Source organism: Anopheles maculipalpis, chromosome 3RL (assembly GCF_943734695.1).
Source record: "Anopheles maculipalpis chromosome 3RL, idAnoMacuDA_375_x, whole genome shotgun sequence".
In the NCBI taxonomy this organism is placed as follows: domain Eukaryota; kingdom Metazoa; phylum Arthropoda; class Insecta; order Diptera; family Culicidae; genus Anopheles; species Anopheles maculipalpis.
In genome coordinates this window covers 71,902,215-71,910,655 of record NC_064872.1, presented here as the reverse complement: position 1 = coordinate 71,910,655, position 8,441 = coordinate 71,902,215, and positions in this window count along the sequence as shown.

Here is an 8,441-nt window from a genome sequence, read left to right as displayed (position 1 = left end):
ATTTTTATTAAAAAGCACGCAAAAATCTTTACAAACGACTCTTTTACTTCAATAATTTAATCCAACACCAAAAAACTGATCAGTTTCATCACCTTATCAAGTGAAAGTCATTGTGAACCAGTACAATCTAGACACCACCATGATGCATGATGGATCTTTGCATGCTAAAAGACGATAAAAAGGTACCATTGTTGATAAGCTGTTATCACCCAACACCCACTTTTATCACTTTGCACTCAATTGTATTTTCTTGCAGGCATGGAATTTTGTCTTTTCTTATTTCATAATTGTTGTAAAGCGCATCTAATCGATAGCATTCGGGGGAATACGATAAGATGCAAAATGTAACCTTGAAGTGAGATTGAAAGCTTGCATGATTCATACAGCAATTGGTGACGGGGGAATGATTTCTTTTAGATGAACTTGCCATTTAAAGGCAAGAAAAAAATAAAAATACATTTTCAAAAGTTAGTTAATTCCAAAATACAAATGACGCTGCGTTCCGAAGGCTAATTCTTATCAGCGTTTTATTATATGCAATTCGAAACGCTTCTTGGAACTGCAATTAATGTGACATTAATTATAAACAACAATTTATGGTTTTTCATATTACCGATCGCTACACCTGATTAAGCTATAGAGTTTCGCAAAGAAAAACGAACCCGCAATCAACCAGTATTCACAATTATGGAACGTTTTGTTCCTTATTACATGCAATACGCTACAATTTTACAATAACACCTTAATGGCTTTCTTACCGATCGTATTCGCAACAGAGGCAGGCTTTTCGATACAGCAAACAAAAAAATAACAACAACAAGGCGTTGCATTAATTGCACCGCACCGTCCAAAAATAATTCATTTCCCTCGACGATGCGCCCCTTCAAAAGGATGCCAAAAAATGATTGTCCTTCCGCTCAGCAGCCAGCACGCCAATCACCGGCACCACCCTCTTGACCGCTGGCCCAGATCGGCGGGACACACAAACACACACAGCACCCTAGGGATGCATACACATGAGTCCAGCGCGCGTCTAGCCATTTCGAGCCGCATTGCCGACGAAACAGGCGAAACCTTGAAAACCAAACTCAACCACCTCCTCCACCCACTCGGTACGACTGGCGTGAGTAGTGTGAGGGGCGAACAAAAAGAAGAAAAAAAAATGGCAAAACACACCAACCAAACCAAAAACCCACCCACACCCACCGCGTATTGCATAAACACAGCCCTTGACAGTGATATTGAAGGCAGTTTAATTGGTATGTGTGCGCCCGGTCGTGACTATATTTATATTACGCCGGCCGGCAGTGGTGTGAGATTGCAGTTGCAGTTTCTGATGCAACGTTGCAGTTGTCGAATAGGCATACACCGGCATATATATACCCTCTCGTCTATCGGTGCGCACCCTCGCCGGAACGATTCCTACTCCTCGGTCGGTGATGGCGTGTTAGACAATTTGCGGCGTTGCAAAGCGCACAGTGATTGTGATGGTCGCGTTTTTTGGCCATAAAGCTTTTGCTTTAATAAAAAAAAGGCATTAATATTTGGTTATTCTTTTTCTTTGTTTACCGCAACCAAGAAATATTTTGGCCAGCCATTTTTAGCACTCTTTGGCTGGATTTTATCTGTGATTGGCTAGTTAGTCCGGGGTACCAGAAGGCGTTCCAGGCGGGAGTCGACACACAGTTCTGCGGTGTGAAGATTAGTGCTGCTAATGCCAGTCACCGGACCCGCCCATTTTTATCAAATAATTATTAATTTACATTAACGATCTTCACAACACCAACAATATGCACCTCTGAGACATGAACTTTGCCCAAAATTGAAGGTGGTTGGCTAATTCGCTTGAGGAAATTTCGTTTCATATATTGTCATTTCAGAACTGAAAAGTTTAAGTGTTAGATAAACTGAAATCTTAGCCGCAACTAAGAGTAGAGCATCTGATTGAAGATGGAAGGATTTTGGTAGGCATGCTTTTTTTGTCTTCTCCCACATGTGTGGTCTCGGTAGACTTCAGTGGACTGAAAATATAATGAATATTGGAATATTGGATCGTGACCAGAATTGTGGACTTTTGAAGGAAAACAGAACACCCTTAACAAGCAGTAATGAGTAAAAAGCACAAGTCATACTATTTTTGTACCAAAAATTAACATACCAGTACCAAAATTTTATTAATCGAGCTTTGACGGCCTATGCCGATATGTTAATTAATTCATAAATCGCAAAATCTTTTAGGCTGTAGAACATTCGAATAACTTCTTAGAAACGAACCTCTGAGATGAATCATCTAAAAAACTTGTTTTCTGAGAAAACAAAACGAATTTCTTACCAACAAAAAATGACCCACTGTGCAAGACATTAATCAAATCTCCAACAAATCAACACCCGATACAACATGGCTCCTGATTAGTTCCTACTGATAAAATTGTGTCCTAAAGTTGAATCCCCAAATCCGGTATCTTCTCTGGATAGGAACTCGCGACCCCTATTCACTCTTCAAAACACCAGGAAACTCCCTCGAAACAATCCTAGGTCTGGGACGGTGGCAATTTGCATCGATGCCATCGATCGTCGTGTGCCAACACAGCCAACAGCAACCTACCCCACACACATTCAATGGCCGACGGAAGCTTCCATTCTACTCGATTATGCAATCCAGCCTATCCGCCATTCTCCCTGTGGGATGAGACGGTGTAGTTTCCACCACACTTGTTCCGTTCGTAGACTTCAAGTTGGCAAAAAGGAATCAGACAGTCTCAAACAACGGTGATGACTTTCGTCGCGCTTCAAAACGCGACAATTTCTTAACAAACCGTCAGGCGTGATTCGATCACGCGTCGCATCGTTGGACAGGAAGGTCCGTGGCAACAATCAAAAACCGGTAACAGGCATCCGGGGTAACAACGCGAAGAGCTTGCGATGGGGTAGTGCATATTCAAATGATTTCATACACCACCATAACCATTCAGCGGTAGGCGTCTCTGTGTTGCTGTTGCTGCTGCTGCGACATTTTTGCCATGTTGTCATACTGCCTGGGTGGCTGGGGCACACGGTTAGCGGGCTGTGTGATGGGCGATGGGGATTCCTTGCTGCCCGTTGTTTGCTTCCTTCGACAACGCCACAACTTCGTCGTCATCTAGGGGTCGCCACGCTAATCTGCGTCGATCGTGCGATACAACTAAAAATAAACAAATCGTCTCAATGCCAAACCCATCGGTCACCGTGCGCGCTATTAATTGCGTCCGTGCGCCAGACACACGGGCACACAGGAACGTAACCAGAGGGTGGAAGATACGTCGGAGAAAACGAACGATAAGCATCGGCGGCCTAAGCGCCGAAAAATGTTGAGATAGGTTGGAACAATGACTTCCCGTGGCCATATGACGACAGCGGAGCGTATCGGGACACAGCCTTATTTGTTGGGGTTGTGGTGGTCGTGGTCGTTTCTCGCGCGCGCATTGAATGCTGATGGACAAACGCGCTGAGCGACAGGGTTCGTAAGGGGTGTGTGAGGTGACTCGGTTCCACCAACTCGCACACAGCAGAGATGCGAGGAGAAACGCAATAATCCCCGAATATAACTGACCTTCTTTCCGTGGTTTCATGTGTTCGGGGGTCCGACCGACTCCTCTTCACAACACACAACTTCTCCGGCCGCGAAGACGCAGGTTTGCTCCGTGTGTGTGCGCGTGTTTGTGATGATGTGTTGTGCTGGTTTGTGCGTTGCTTCGCTACCGCCGTCGCCTGCCTGGTTGATGCGCCTATCAGCAGCAGAAACAGTCACACCAGTTGTTGATAATGTGAAACGGTTGTGGAGTTGTTTGATGGCTGTTGTTGGGTGGTGGTGCACGACCACGGAATAACTCTTTTCCTTAGCAAATGCCCGCACAAACACACGTACACAGACGGGCGCGCGATTTAAAGCAGTTTTTTAAAGGATTAGCAAGGGTACGCGGGACGACCAGCCCGGAAGTAAATATTGACATTCGTTTGGGTGTCACCAAGAGATAGTGAAATGCCTTCTTCGATGTTCGATATCGCCCGGAGAAACACACACTTCCATTGTACACCCTTTTGCCAAGTCGCAAATATCAAAATAACACGTTAAAACGCACTTTACACAAACAGAAAACATAAAGCTTACAAACTAGTAGCACTGTAAGGACACTCTGGACACTTAGTTTACGGTACCCCGATACACTACAGGACTATTGCATTCCCGGCTTTTTCCGTCGATTCCGGACCACCGTACGGATGGAGCCAGGGCCTGCGTTCCGCTCGTACTGGGCCATTGGTGCGATGGACAACGGAACACACGCTTCAACATTGGTGGTACATACACACACACACTAGCACATACACACAACAGAAACAGCGGCGTACGGGGAATCGCGAATAGATCTGCACGACCGTATAAACTGGTTACGGCAACCTTAAGGCAGCAGCAGCAGCACCAACAGCAACAGCAAACATTAGCAGCCGCTCTATCTCGTAGTTTCTATGATTGTGTACTTCTTCCTCTTCTTCGCTTGATACGCTTCGCAACCCCCCCTACTCCCACACGCTGCCGTAATAAAAACAGCGCGCACCTTCTTAACAGGGCCCCCGTGTTCCGTGCTGTTTTTGTGGTGGACGGGATTGGTGGTCGACGATCGCTTTTCTTTGTTTAGCACCACGGAAATAAGAAATTTGTCGACCTTTTTTTTCACACTGCGCGACACACTGTACCCGGGCGAGTGCCGTTGTACGTCATTGTTGCCGCCATTGTTTCAGCTATCGGCGCGGAACGACGGCGATCGAAAGTTCTACCGCACAAAACTGTTCCAAAACTTTGTTAGCACAATCACTTTCGTGTGTGCGTATTTATTTATCTACATCACGGAATTTGTGCATTTTATCGTTTTTGACAGCTTGTGCTGTCAGCGCTGTCAATGCGGCTGACAGGTGCGAAGCTATCGTTTCATCGTTTTTGGAGGTGAAATATATCACGAGAAACATTTCAACGATGGCGGTTGGGGTGGTAAATTTACAGTTTAAAAAATGTATGCTTTTTGGTAGAAAATTATTCACGTTTTTTGGTAAGAAATTTTTACAAAACTTTTTATTAGTGTTATTTTTTAACTTCCAAATCACAGGATAGATACGAAATAATCGCAAAGTCTTGTAAGATATACTATTCGGGATATCCCACAATAAGTAGACACAGAATGAAGGCGCCGCGTATAAACTAATAACAATTTGTGTTGCAAACGAAGGAGGAATATTACATTTAAAAACTGATTATGATCCATCTACACTACCGTGAACATGCATGATTAAGATATGCATAGAAATAGATTGATTTTTGATAACGTTGATCAAAACGAACTTTTTACTTGATGGCCATTTATACTTAGTTTTTCGCAACAAGACTAAATATAAATGTGGGTCAGTCATCCAGCATTACAGTCATCAAACAGCGTATTATGACCAAGAACAGGTAAACAATCTGTTCAGAAAAGGTATTGTTTGGAAAGGCTATATAACCTATAACCTATATAACCTCAATCTACAATTACTCTTTACCAGCGCACTCCGCCTACCATTAAACACGCCACTGACCTGAAGCCCCTGATTAGTTCGCTTGTACTATAATCCGCCTTTGTTTGAAGGTCCTTTTTCAATAATTGCGCGTTTACTGCTAGACCACTCCGTGTAGGAAGTAAGCTGCGCTAGCATTCTATCCCAAGGTTCCACACACATCGGTTGAGTGGCTGGTGTGGCGAGTCACATCGCGATCGCAGTTGGGAAAGTCCTCTCTTGGGAGGACACCTCTACCAAGGTGATGTCCTTAAACGACCAACTCCGAGTGAGACCTATAGGATTGGTTGGAGGATAAATTCGACGACACTAAAGTGCCTGCTTGCCGAACTCTCTGTCCGTGATAGAGCCTGACTCAGAAGCATAGTATCAGAACGATGCGACTATCTCGAGGTGATAGAGGAGATCCACTACATTGGTACAATCAGAGGAAAATTTAGTCCTTCTGAAGTCCTAATCGGAAATGGTGTAGGAGGCCCTTCAAATCAAAAGTGGCGAGCGGAAGGGAAGATAACGATGATACGAAGAAGGAACGTATATAAACAAAAAGGGGGAAGGGTTTAGCGGTTGGTTGTTGTACAGACTGCTTCATCTTCGCCTGTTTCGTAATCATACGGATTTTCTGCACGGGGCTGAAACTTAGCGTGTCCCCTGTAATTAAAAATCCAGGAACCCAGTAGAAGGGGCCCGTGAGAAGGGAGGGGATGTCTCTCAACGTGAACAGGGGCCTCTCAAGGCAGTAGTCTGGGCCCCATCCATCACATAGGGCCCGACGCAGCCGATCAGTTTGCCTACAGGAATATCCTCTTCTGGGTACAATCATAACTCGAGACAACAACACATGTAGCTAATTCCGAGGATACTTTATTCACGAAAATTGCATTTCAGCTGTGTGACTATACAGACTATCCTGACGGTACTCAAAGCCGGAAGGATACGTTGGTTGAGGTCTTGATGAGAATCCCGAACTCATGTGCCAGCATTAAGGTGATCGCCAGTTTATTTTGTTTTATAGAGACTTTGATACTTTAAGACCTCATTCGTTGCTTAAGTGCTCGTCAGTGTTAGATCGGATGGTAATTAAATCTTCAACTAGGGCTTTAAATCACGAATTTCTAATTACTTTTACATAATTCGATAATTTAAGTGTTTGTTTCTCAAAACCAAATGTACCAATTAATATTCAAAAACCGATTCTTTTGTTTTTTGTTGTTTTTTGTAGGTTCTTTTATTTGCATCGCTACTTTGTGCTGGATAGCTTTTACATATAAGTTTTTCATGAAGACGGAAAATTTTTACCTGTATCCATTTTTTTTTGTGTTTCATTTTTTTCACTTTCTTAAACGTGCGCGTGCTAAGATTGTCTCATATAAATATAAATAGAAATTTTCCGCTCATACTCATTGTTGTTGCCTTTATACACATCAATTTAAAAAAGTACACAATTATATAAAAAAAAAAAACAAACATGAGATTACAGACAGTCGAGGATGAATTTTCGTTGCAGTTTGTGTTGTCTTTTAGGATAATGTACTTAAACCTGTCCTGAGCCGAGAATGTTGCCGTTTATGTCGCGGATCCGTTCTACCAGAAGAAGGTGTCTCTACCAAACCTAGCTTACGGTTTATATCCCTTACTCCTAAGCTTAAGGCGTAAAGTAAGCTCACTAGCTACAGTGTGATCGAAGGGCGGTGGAATAGTTTTTTGGCAGTAAGGCAGCGTCACCGGCTTACCAAAACAAGTAGAAGCATCCATACCCACACACACACACAGTCGCCTGTACTGGGCCCGCTTCGACCTTATCAGATGTTGATGTATCGTATTGGACAGTCACTTCCTTTACGATGGATAAGGGAAGGCTAGCGATCGGCACACAGTTTCCGTACGTGTATGGTTGGTTCTAAACGCTGGAAGGACCTGTTTGGTGCCTGTACTGCACATGCGTAAACTTTTCGAACCGCGATCGCGATCACAATCTTCTTCTGCCATCGCTAATCCGTCCCTTCGCGATGAAGGGATTTGCAACATTCCGCACATTGATCTGCATATAACGAAAAACAAAGTATCTGCTCAAGTCAAGTGAATAATTTAAGTTTAAACACTAACTTTAAATAGTACACAATACTTAAATTACGTTAAATAAAAAAAAATATGTTCTCTTCAATAAACAATACTCTTCTACGCTACTTGTTTTACAGGACGTACACATAATTTGGGAATTGCGTGGGGGAGGGTTGGGATTGGGAACTGTATTAGGATTCTAGGTGATGGTGTGCTGGGATCGGGAACGAAACAGGGAAGGAACTTGCGAACGGGCGCGAGTGAGCGAGAGAGGTATTAAGGGGAAGGAAGGGCATGTTGGGTTACTAACTCTCGATAAGGGTGATCTTGGGAGTTGGGAAAATGTGGTGGGAGCCGAACAGTGTCCACACTGTTCACGCCATGCATGGGGAAAGGATCACACGGTGGTACCGGATGGCAGTTTTCTTTATGGTACCGACCCTGGTGTTTTGGGAAGAAGGAACAAGGATGAACGGATGGAGGTCAGGATATGTTGGTGTGTATGTCTTTCCTGTTTGGACTGGTTGGCAGGAATCCGTTTGTTTTTCCCCTTGTTTTTTGGGCAAATACTGAACGATGTTGTTCATCCGTCGTAGCGTGTCCTTTTCGTTTGTTTGGCTCGCATGCATACAACATGCATGCAAGTCGTTGGAGAAGAGGAACGGAACGCTCAGAACACGAACACGGGTGATTGCACTACTCGACAACCGAATAGTCGTCGGTCTGAGGAATTGAATAAAGAAAAGCAAAATATCCGATGCGTCCGATGGCACCACCGGGCATTTTTTTTTGCGATG